The following is a 13,017-nucleotide window of genomic DNA, read 5'->3' on the forward strand; positions in this document are numbered from 1 at the left end:
TACGGATTTTCTCATTCCTTCCGACTTCGAACAACTTATCACAATATGTCCTCAAATAGACTTTGGGATCTCCTGTGCCATCGAACATTTCGAACTTGGGAGGTTTGTACCCCTCCGAAAGTTCAGCATCTGGCTGAATGCAGAGGTCCTCATAATTCAACCCCTCTATACCTTTGTTTCCTTCCATGCCCTGGACTCGGTTGGTCAACTTCTTGAGTTTTGCTGCCAAGTTTCTGATAAGAGAGTCCTTGTCATCAGATCAGGTGTACTTGATATTGGTTGAGTGTAGTGGGATACGGTATCTACATAGATGGGAGTGTTGTGGAGGTGGTCGTTTGTGGTGTTCAGTGGTTCAGGAATAAGTAGTGGAGTGTTGTTTGGAGTGTGGCATATGTTGCAGTATTGAGCATGAGTGGGTTGCATCTGTGGTTGTGGGGTGTTCTGTGGAGGTGCAGGATTTTGAGCATTTGGAAAGTTGACATCAGGAGCAGTGAGAGAGAATGATAAATTTGCCAAATTCCGAACTTGATCCAGTTCTTCTCGGAACTTCAATAATTTCTCCTCAAGTTGGGCAGCAGTTTCCTTAGCAATCGGGGTACCCTGAGGAATCTCAATTCTTTCAATTTCCTTTCTGGCGCTTGAATCTCCCATTCTACCTTTGTTCTTGTTCCGGATAGGACTCGGATGAGGAGGAGGTGGAGGGCCCTTGGATCTCGTACTGTATGATGATGGTGCCAGAATGCACAAACTAACCTTTGGGGAGGGGAATAATAAAAGAAAAGAAAAACAAAAAAGGTAACAAGTTAGTGCAGATTATGAGGAAAAATGTTGCAATATTTAAACATATTGTGCAGGAATATAAATCATATCCTAATTTGGGTGCCTCATTGTGCCCGAGGTAGGTCTAGCGACAAGTTAATTTGGAGAACGTATAATGCTAAATGCCTCATTTTATTGACAAAAATAAGACGAATCCCAAAACGACACTAAAATAGCGGAAAGCAAAAATGTCACTAATGGCCATTGGCCTTATTACATTAAAAGCGAAAAGAAAGACTCCTAACTACTTGGTCCCAGAAGGACCTTCTTCAGGTTGAATGTTCTCGTTGATCAAGTCCTCCAGCTCGCGCAGATTTTCCAGTAAAAATGCTATCGCCAGACGTTCTCCTTTGCCTTCCTCAGCATTTTGATAGTCGATGACGCTTTTCCTCACTTTCCCTTTCAATTCTAGCAAGCTGTACTCCAGGTATTCTAGCTTCTCACTAGCCTTGGTGACTCTCTCTTTCCATTCGTTGATTTGGTTGCTCGATGGGAGGTTTCTCCACCAAGTCTGCAAGAGTGAAGGTATGCTTACCATACCGAAGTCAGGAACTTTGTCATTCATTTTCTGCGAAACAAAAGGGTTAAGACCTCACCCCCACCAGACTCGACTATTTAATACCAATAATCAGCATAAAAAGCATTTAGTTCTCCAAATAAATGCACAGAACATGTAGGTGTCCGTTTGGGTTTCAGGAAAACCCGATGGACTTTGGACAAGGCTATCTTAATGAGTCATTATGCGGACAACATAACTGACTCGGCTAGGTTTGACCATGATGCATGTACAATTGAATAGAGTAAGGTTTCTACTGGGGTATTAGACAGGTACCCTTGAGCGGACAACTCAAGAGGGAAAGGCATGGAACCGTCGACTGCACCGCTGATCGACTGGTTTTACCGCAAATACGCCTTTGCCAAATTTAAAGGGTGATAATATTGGAAGAGTGCAACCACTAATTATAAGTGTTGCTATGGTATTTGTTTGACACGAGTGGAATATGATGTTGAAGATGCAATTTACAAGAATGAAACAAATTGACATGTATTTCCACGTTCATAAGATAAATGATTACAATAATTGCAGTAATTACAACAGTATTGAAATAAAGCAGTAAAGGAAAGCAGTTAAAGGAAAGAAAAGACATGAAGAGCCAAGTCAGTTTCGTAGTGAAAGAATAAAAGACAGTAAATAAAGCAATTAATGAGATAGTAAAGTCACAAGCAACATGCAATGGTAAAAGCCTAAAGAAGTTCCCCAGTAGAGTCGTCATGCTGTTGACGCCCCCTTTTTCTATGGGTCGAAATCGGGTATACGACATTGGGAGGACAACTCTATTCCCTTTCGAGAATTGGGTTTAGAAATTGAAGAGTAGCCACCTAATGATTATAGTGCATTAGGACACTTTTTAGAAGAATTTAAGATGAAGAGACCAGAGATTAGGGTAAGGGCTAGAAATTATCTCGAGGGGAAGGTGTTAGGCACCCCTCAAGATCCACTAGTGTGGTCCCGGCCATGTTGCAATTGTGACTTTACAAGTAAGCAATCAAGGCTCAAATAAGGAGGGCTTCTCACATACGTTTTGCAAGTAGGTTGAAAGTTTGAAAATAAAGAAGGCAGAAATTTGAAAAAATGATTTTAGACAAGTTCTAAAAAAAAAGGGAGGGGGTCCTAGGTTTGTGAACAATATGGATCACATCAATGCAATACCCAGTAATCACTCTTCAGAAGAGGGGCTACATGAGATATTAGCGCATCGGTCATCATCTCCATATTCTACCCTTCCCATCCCGTAAAGATTATTTAAAACGCGTGATTTGGTCACGAAAGCTTATTGCGTGCTATTACCCGTCCCATCCTATAAGTCCTAGAGGGTATTTAGGACCACTATTCCTACAAGGTAAGGACTAGGCTGAACCCTTAGGTTTAAAGGACAAAATGCTAAGCGACATACATAACAAGTAGGACTACACATAAAGGGAACACAAAGGCAAATAAAACGCTCACAGATCCCTCTACAAGTAAACATGTAATCAGCACGTCTCAAACACATTTAAGGTCTCAAAGATAGGAGTTTTCAGAAAACAGGAATAGATAACAGCAGTTGAGTTTAGCGACAGATTAAAAAAATTGTTAAAGCATGGTTTTTGAAAATCAAGTAGTGACAGTAGCTTAACGAGGTGCTGGACAAGTATTCAAAATAGCACGATTCTGGGCAGAGAATGGTAACCCAGTAGTTTGAAAACATAATAGAACAAGAATCAGAAAATTAGTGAGAGTAAATAGATGCACAATTTCAAGATTTTGTTTCCAGATAGAGCGGGAGTTTTTTTTTAAAAAAAAACAGAGTGAACTTCAGCAAGAATGGGAGCAACAGAGTTCAAAATTATAAGAGGCTGATTGGTCTTAAACCGGTAAAACATGATTAATCGATTCTTATTAGGCCTAAAGTTTGTCTAGGCGTCGTATACGTTGCCTAATTACCTTAAAGGGGGTGAACATGCATATTAATTCCAGTTTTAAAAGGACGCAGTTAACCAAACTTGTATTATTAGATTAAACATACTGGTGAGGCGTTCAACAATTGCAACTCAGAAAAAATAAAAACCCTAAGTAACAAGATGTCTAATGCACATAGAAGCTCCTAAAATATGGTCTCTAAATGCTAATGAGAATGCAACAGTAATTTTATAACAATTACTTGTTGGTTATTAACTAATCGTGATTACGAAATGAGTATAATAACAGACTGAAAGTAAAGAGCCTAAAACATGATTACTAATATGTGAGATGCATGTCCTATACATGATATCTATTGCGCAAGTAGGTAAATAAAGTCCTATAAGCATGTTTTCTATCCATTACTTGAACTAAGCATGCATAACCCCTCCCATAGTCACTATTCGAGCCCAATCATTCGTTTACAAATTATTACAAACCAAGGATAGCCGAATTACAGTAATAAAGAATAAAAAATAAGAAGTTATTCTATAGGGAGCCTTCAGCCAGGCCCTCACTCCTTTCGAGTTTCACAACCTTTGCCATGGTCTGGGTGCGACAAAGCTCCCTAAGGCCCCATTGGGTTCCTGGCCAATACCAATACCCAAACATTTACCAAAAAATGTTGAACAAGTGCAGTGTGGAATTACCAGCCTTATGCATCAAAGTTCAGTAAGTACTCAGAGGTACCCAAAGCAATACTTACACGAAGGGGGTAGAACCTAATCTCTAAGAGTAGTGAGAGTGCGTGATATAGTTTTAAGGAAATTGAGTTGAGAAAAAAAGCAGTTTAAAAATGATCCATATAGAATCAGTTCTTGAAAGAAAAACAATAGAAGAGTGTGACAGTTTTGTAAGAAGGTGAGTAGGACAATCTCAGAACTAGAATATCACACATAGTTCAGGGAAGCAAACACAAACAGGGGAAAGGGGAAATGGGGACAAGTAGTTCACATGTAAGAGCATAGTTGCACAAACGTAGACATGAGAGAAAACATTTTGAAACATAAACAGTCACAACACATTTCATCCCAAAGTGCTCATGGAAGAGGTTCATGATTATTTAGTAGCTAGGAAGGGTCGTGAATACATGCTAATAATGTACTGGGGTTAGGGGTAAGGAAGAACTATATTAAACAAGTAAGGGAAGCAGTAGACATGCTGAATTAAGGGAAGGGTAATCACATCAATGAACTAGCAAAGAGGCACGCCAATTGCAATAAAAACAGCAGAACCATTAGTAGAAGCATAAAAGAAATAAGAGAAAGTGCAATATGCATAAAACATGTTGTTTTGGAAGCTGTAAATCAAATAGCAGACATACCAGTCAAGAGTGGGATAATAGAGCAGTAGTGTGCAGGGAAGTAGAGCAGTAGTGTGCAGACCAAGGGTGAAGCAATGTATAGAGCAATAAAATAGTAGAGTAACAAGTTACTCAGTCTTGTCTTTTAGCCGACTAGGTAACCAGTAGTCAATAAGAGAAGCGAGCGAGATTGTGTAGGAAAGTAAGAGAGAACAGTGAGTATGCTTGTGTGTGTAAGAGAGAGTTCAAAACAGTGTGGTTGTTCGTCTGTTATGCTAAGCAGAGGGTAGAGTATTTATTGTTTTGAAAACAAGTAAAGAATAGGGTAACAAGTATAGAAGCAATACCAATTGGAATCAATCATAGGACCAAACTCCTTTTAATTAGGGAGTCATGATTCGAATGGGTACAAGTTATATCAGATAAGGAAAAAATCACTTAGACTACTGAATCTACCGTAATAGGAGTAGTAAAGCATGTAACATGAAATAAGGGCCAAATACGTAATATTTCAAGTAAGGAAAATATATACTGAATATTTGAAAGTATATTTATGCGCATAAATATGGTAAAAATATAAATTAACTCTGAAAATTAGTCAAAGAATCACGGATGAGACTAAAATCACAAGGAATTAATTCTAAGTAAGGAAAGCATCTCACAAATAAGGAAGTGATTCAAAATCAGTGAAAAACTTCTAAGGAATACATATACAAAATCAGGGATTCGAAGAGATGCACAGAATCAGCAGAATATTTGGTAAACAATGAATAATTAGACCTACTAAACACAATAGGCACGAAAATCAGAGAACCCTAAGCAAGAAATCACAGAAACAGTAGAAGGTTGGAACCCTAACAACAAAATTAAAGCATAGAACTCGGAGAATAACCCAGAAGATCACACAAACAAGCAAATAATATAAACACAAACATATATTACTCAAAATCAGAAGATAAAGCGATTTCGAAAAGGGGTTCAGAAACCCTAGTTTGAAAAAAAGGGAACAAAACGTTTAAAACTTGAGTAATCTCGTAAAGATCGAGTAGAGAGTAGTGTAAAACATAAAAGTGTGAGTTAAAATTGTTTAAAAAATACATAGATTTAAGAGGTCTGGGTAGAGATTAGGGTTTCATAAGAAACCAGTGAGAAGTAGGAGAAACCTGGCTGTGAAACTCAGCAATAATGGTTTTCATAGCACCATCGGACCAAATCCCATCGGAGAAAGGGCGAAGACAAACCAGACAAAGCTTTCAGTGACCATCTCGTATGGTGGAGGCTCTTGGGGTCTCCAGGATAGAGGGAATCAGCGAGATAAGGTTTCACGACGGCTGATGGTCGAAAGAGGTGAGGCTGGAGGTGGTCGGATCGATGGTGAAGGCCATCGGAGAAGAACCAGAAGGTTCTATAGAGAAGGAGGAGAGGAAGAGACCAAGTAGAGAGAGAGACCGGCCTCGATGAAATGAGGGGTCAGGGGGCAGTTAGAATTTAATTAAGGAAACGAAATCTGGGCTGTTGATCTCATTTGATCAACGACTCAGATTAAATCGAAGCTGGGCTGAGTTATTCGGAGATTGGGCTGGGCAGATTTGGATTGGGTATTGGGTTAATTAAAAATCTGATGGGGTGGGTTACAATTGGGGCTAAAATTGCAATAATAATAGGTTAGGTATTAAATAGCCAATTTCTCCCTCTTAATTTTATAAAAATAATGGAAATGATTTTAAAAGAAAATTAAAAGTACTGAAACCATTAGTAATACAAAAATACTGGAACTGATTTTGCAATTATAAAAATACTATTAATCGAAACATGTGCTATAATTGCAATTATATGCAAATTAGCTTTAAAAATACCAAATAAATTTGTAAACATATGCAAAAATCGCCTTAATTATATTTTGGTGTAAATATGAGAAATAAATAAATTATTCACCAAAATGATAATTTTGGGAATAATTATTGGATTTTGCACTGCTAAAATAGACAATAAATTGGTTTTGAAAAATCCTTAAAAAATTTGGGAAAAAATACCAAAATACTTGGGCATGCTTATGTATGCATATATCATTATTTTAAAAGTATTTTGAGTGTAAAAAATACTTAGGAAAAAATTAGGTATCAACAGTGCACAATTTAAAAATTGTTGGATCGGGCCGTACGACCTCGGCATGATTTGTGCATGCTTGTATTGCTTGCCTTGAGATTCATAGATATTGATATTTGTTCTCCCTGTCCTGAGATAAATATATAAATGATGAAAATGAATTTGAAAATTTCCTATAAACGAAATAATTGTCTACTTGCCTCATGCTATTGAATTACAACCATTTTTATGAAAATCCTCGATTTATTATATTATTGGTATATTATTATTGGACCACTAGCAAGTGTCGAAGTCGACCTCTCGTCTATACTTCTTCAAGATTAGACGGTATACTTACTGGGTACACGTTGTTTTTGTACTCATACTACACTTGCTGTGCATTTTTGTTCAACAGGCTCATGTATGTCTCGTGGCCTAGTTTGGCGCAACGGCATGGTTGATACGGGGACTTAGGTGAGCTGCACTTCTCGAGACGACCCGCAGCCAGCAGAGTCTTCTTCAGAGTATTGTATTGTATTTTCTCTAGTGTCCAACTTGTATTCCGGATGGTTATTGTATTATATTGTTTCCTAGAAATTGCTCATGCACTTGTAACACCGTGTTCTGAGATGATTATGGGATCATTCAACATTAAGGTTTTTAAGACATCATTATTTATTCAGTGAATTTCATTACTTATTGTTTAATGTATAAAAGAAATAATTTCAATAAATACTAAAAATGAGAATTTAATTAACTTCTTGGTGTTGGATTGCCTGACAGTGGTGTCCGGCTGTCACGACCCCGGTTCTCCCTTCGTGAACCATCGTGACGGCATCTAGTCTCTATGACTAGGTAAGCCTAATTCGCGGAAGAAAAACCAAAATTTGCAGAAGTAAAATAATTTAAAACAGAAATAAAGTAGAAACAATGTTTAAATGTACCGCTCGGCTTACACCATGTTTAACTCTCAATACCAATACATAAATTCAAGATCCGGAAACCCACGAATCACAAGCGAAGAAGTGCTACATAGCTCTAACTCCGAAATATCTAACAAGAACAGAAAATACAGAAGGGCTAAGTACTAAAAACCAGGAATATAAAGGGACTCCTAGGTCTGCGGACGCATCGTATGTACCTCAAAGTCTCAAGAGCAGTCGCCTCCCTCAAGGATGGTACGCCTGAGTAGCGGTACCTGGATCTGCACATGAAAAACATGCGCAGAAAGGGCATGAGTACACCACAACAGTACTTAGTAAGTGCCAAGCCTAACCTCGGTCGGGTAGTGACGAGGAAGGTCAGGGCCCTACTGAGATTAAATAAATATAAAGATGACAGGATAAGATAAGCAGTGCAATTGAGAATCTACAGTAAGAATCTATACAGGATAATAAGAGTACAATAACGGAAACAGATATGAAGGCAAACCACAAGGAAGTACCACTCCTAACAAGGATGATAACCGGGGATCTCTTGGTATCCCGAGGATCTCTTGGTATCCTCAATATATGTTGGGGATATCTTGGTATCCCGAGGATCTTTTGGTATCCTCAATATACATGCCAAGGATCTCTTGGTATCCCGCACCTCAATCCAGATCATAAATACGTACAAAAGATCTCCCGGGATGCCGTCCCGTAGTCCCAAATTAAAAAAACACAGCAGCAACGCAAGAATACTCAATAATTGCTAAATTTCATACTAAGTAAACAGTTAATTCTAGTCTAACATGCTTTACGAAATACAATTGAGGCAGTTTAAGCAAATAGGTAATTAAGTCAACTAAACATGCTTTTTAACTAACAACAAGCTACATTCACAAGTAGAATAAAACAGGAAAAAGGAACTCAATTGAAATACTTAAAGAAAATTTGGATTTTCAACAATTAGCTCAAGTACGCACTTGTCACCTTACGTACAAGGCATTTCAACTATCAAATATATCATATCCTAAGGGAAGGTCCCCCACACAAGGTTGGACAAGCCACTTACCTCGAACCGGCTCAAATCAACCTGAAACAAACGCACTTGCCATGAGTACTCGACTCCAAATGGCCCAAATCTATTCAATTCAATCGCATAATGTAAGTAACACTTCAAGTAACTGATTCTACAATTAAATTCTAAGCTAATACGCGAAATTAGGTAAAATGTCAAAAATGCCCCTTGGGCCCACATCTCAAAATCGGGTAAAATTTATAGTTTCAGAATTCTCACACTCTCACGAGTCTAACCATACCAAAATTATCCAAATCCGATGTCAAATCCCCAATCAAAACTCAATTTCTTGGTCTAAGAACTTTTTCCCAATTTTCATACAAATTTCAAAATTAATGGATGAATTTAAGTGTAGATTCATGGAAATTAGTCTAAACCGAGTAGGAATTACTTACCCAAATTGTCCAGGTGAAAATCTCTTAAAAAATCGCAATCTCCCGAGCTCCCATGTCCAAAATATGAATTATGGCTCAAACCCTCGATTTTGGGTTTTAAATATCTGACCAAGGATTCCCTTAATCGCGAACGCGGTCAAACCTTCACGTTCGCAAAGAACAAATTGACATTGACCATTTTTCCTTCTTCGCGAACGCGTCCCCTTCTTCGCGAACGCGAAGGCTCAGCTTCCAGCCCATCGCGAACGGGCCCCCTTCTCGCGAACGCGTAGATCAAGACCCCAGCCCTTCACGAACGCGAAGGCCAAACCTTCAGCTCCACATCCTATCCCTTCGCAAACGTGATGGCCAGTCTTGAACGCGAAGAACAACTAGTCAGCAACACACCAACAGTTTTTCTGCAATTCAAACATCAAGAAATGGTCCGGTTAACCACCCGAAACTCACCCGAAGCCCCCGGGACCTCAACCAAACATACTAAAATATCCTATAACCTCATTCGAACTTGTTCCAACCTTCGAAATGCATAAAACAACATCAAAACACCTATTTCTCATTGGACTCAAGCCTAAGAATTTCAAAAACTCTAAAAATATGCTTTTGATCAAAAGGTCTATCAAACCTCGTCCGAATGAACTGAAATTTTGCACACACATCACATTAAACACTACGGAGCTACTACAACTTCCGGAATTCCATTCTGACCCTCGAATCAAAATCTCGCTATCGAACTAGAAACTTCAAAAATTCAACTTTCGGTATTTCAAGCCTAAATTAGCTATGGACCTCCAAAACATAATCCGAACACATCCCTAATCCCAAAATCACCCAACGAGATAATGGAACCGTCAGATTTCCATTCCGAGGCCATCTTCACACTGTTCTGACTACGATCAACTCTCCAACACTTAAGCTCTCATTTAGGGACTAAGTGTCCCAAAACTCTCTGAAACTCAAAAACAAACATCCCGACAAATCAAATTAGCAAAAATAAACTTGGGGAAAGAAGTTAATAGGGGATCAGGGCGTAAATTCCTAAGACGAACGGCCGGGTCGTCACACCGGCGCCATCATGACCCTTAGTGGATTTTGGATCGTGACAACATATTATCAAAGAACTACGTTCCCTTAAGTCTCACCGATCATGAGCAAGTCTAGTAGAGTTTGTGGATCGGTACGGAGACGTCTGTACTTATCTTTGAGAGGCTACAGGGTTGTTAGGAGCACTTCCCTTCTTGATCTCCTCATTGTGTGATTTGATCCCTTTGAGGCTTATGCCTTCATTTCCTTTATATTCAATCTTATGCGACGTGAAACGCTGGTTATAAATCGGGAAGTGAATAATTGAAATGGTGCTACATATGTGGTGCGGGATGTTTTGCCTGCGTGGTTATTTGGGCTATTGTCGTCACCTTGCAGAAGGATATTCTGTCATTGCAGCTCAGTAAATGTACTTCTAAGAGATTTGAGGTTATGCACAGGTTGCTGTGATGCTTATGAATAGTTATCGCGCAGTATTGATGTGATGGTAGGATGCTTGCCTATATGTCGGGGCAGTGAATGACTTGAAAGGAGGTTTACTCGGTGCATGGTTCAGAGATTCGGTATTTTATTTCTAGCGGAGAAAAGTCAATCGGACTATAAATGATCAGGTTTGGCTGATAAAGTAGCGAGATTTGGTGTTTTCAAATGTGGTGAAATTTTCATCTATGATGAGGTGTCGTCGTCCTCGATTGAATATGTTAAGTTCGTTGGTGTTATGATATTCTACAATTCACCTTTGGGGTAGGATATTGTGAGATAGTATTGGAGAAGCGGTTGTCAGAGATCGCGGGGTGCGGTGGTTCAGGATTGAATGTGTATTTCTAATGTTGACGCCTCGAGAAGGAGGATCTTCGGAAAGTGTTGAAGTTAGTAGCGATCTATCGGTTCAAGTGCTATAGAGATAGATATTGATCTAAGGCAACATCTAGGTAGCAAAGGATGTGGAAGGACATGTGGGAAGTGTCAGGCAGTGGTTAAATTTCTAGAAGGACAGGCATAAGAAGCGAAAGCCGAGTAGTTGCTCAAAGGAGTGAGTGGGAGAGTGGCAGAGTAGCATATGGGTTTAGTGGCAGGATAACTACCCACCTTGAGGAAAAAGTTTAGAGTGATTTGGGAATTTTAGTGGATGGTGTTTGGGTCCACAGGCTTAATTTGAAATATTAGCTATTATATGGCGGGAGATTAGGTGCAACAGAAAGGGAGTTGCTTGATACGAAGAAGGATACAATATAACTTTGAATTGGAAAATATTGTAGCACATTAGTTGATGTCCATAAGAAGTGAACTGACTAGTACAGTTGGTGAATGAGCACGGGTTCAGGATGGGTTATTGATGTCGTAGTGATTGTACCCCGTGCAGCGACATTGTAAGAACCGACATGTAATTTCCATAGGTGGGTTGTTTCCTATGAGTATGTCAGCGGCCACGTGGTTGACAAAGCTTCTGCGAAGGATTTTATTGACTATCTAGTAAGAAGTTGAATATGTAAATATTGCTAGAGATTCAGAGTGTTCATGAAATGCTAATAGAAGGATTTCGGGGAGTTTGGTGGGCAGGTTGTGCAAGACCATGCCAACATTAAAGAAGAATCTTGGTGGGTTCCAAAGTTGTTCAATAGTAGCTTCAAGCTAAGTGGGAGAGTCCCACCGCCCACAATTAGGTTGCAGGGTTATCTACTTGTGAAGTTCAGGTTATCAGTGTATTGGTGAGTTATTTCAGCTAAGGGAAAAGAACATAAGTGGTAATTTGAGCAAAGGAATTGATATGGGTGTGCTATAGTTGGCCTTATTGACTCATGTTCAGGCTGTGGGGGAAGATTCGGGATTTATGCCCCGTATAAAGGTGATTTACAAGGGAAGTGATTCAGTTGGGTGCTTTATCGAGATGGGTGTTCATGTGCCAGCGGAGCCTTGGTGTTGATTATATTCAGGACCAAGCCAGAGTGGGTGACTCTCAACAACGGTCCTAGTGAATTCAAAGGTTAAAAACGCAATGCCTAAGGATTCAAGCCCGTAGTATGGTTAAGAATCAAACTTTTGTAGCAGATTATTATAAGAGGCTCGGAATGTTCTATAATGTTTTTGACTTGCAGTGTAGCATTGGGAGGAAAAAGAGAAAAAGACTTCAGATTCGTAGAGGAATTATCAGAATGGGTGTATCAGTTGAAGATGCAAATGTGCGTGCAAGGAGGGTATGAAACGGTTCATAGGTTTGGAGACAATGTGGTCTTGTGGAATGGGGTCACTCAAGGTGAGTGCGGATTTAGGTTGGTGATGTAAGGAATGGAGTTATTATTACCTCTAAGGCAAGTTAAGGATGAATTATGAGAAGTTAGATCGATTAGCCATAGTGGAATTAGCATATTGGTGATAGTGATCAGTTTCTTCAGCGTGATTAAGTTATGCATGTGATTCATGACGGCGTGTGAGGCTTGACAACCGCCATAATTAATTTTATTTAGAAGTATTCAAGTATTATGGCATGTTATGTGTAGGCGGATCCCGGAAGGGTTATGGTGGTTCAGACTACTATTTGAGGGTTGGAATGTCCTACAGTTACGAGAAGTTACTCGCGTGTTGCTAGGGTTCTCTTGGAATGAGTTAAGTAAAAGTTTCTAGGTGATGAAGTGTTCACCCTATTAGTGGTTCAGGAGTTATGATGAAATTCTGGCGCTATCGCATATTGGCTTGTTAGTTGAAGTGAGCGGTATGGGATTTGAAAGTGAGGATCTAGGTTGAGGTTCGGTGTTTGATGAGGATGTCACGAGCTCCGATGAGCGGGGAGGGGAATTGGGTTTTTGGAGTAAGCTGGTATTGTCTTCAGCATCACCTGAGATCGACATTTTTGTTGGATGCTTTGCATCTTGGTT

This window comes from Nicotiana sylvestris, chromosome 12 (assembly GCF_000393655.2).
Source record: "Nicotiana sylvestris chromosome 12, ASM39365v2, whole genome shotgun sequence".
Taxonomy (NCBI): domain Eukaryota; kingdom Viridiplantae; phylum Streptophyta; class Magnoliopsida; order Solanales; family Solanaceae; genus Nicotiana; species Nicotiana sylvestris.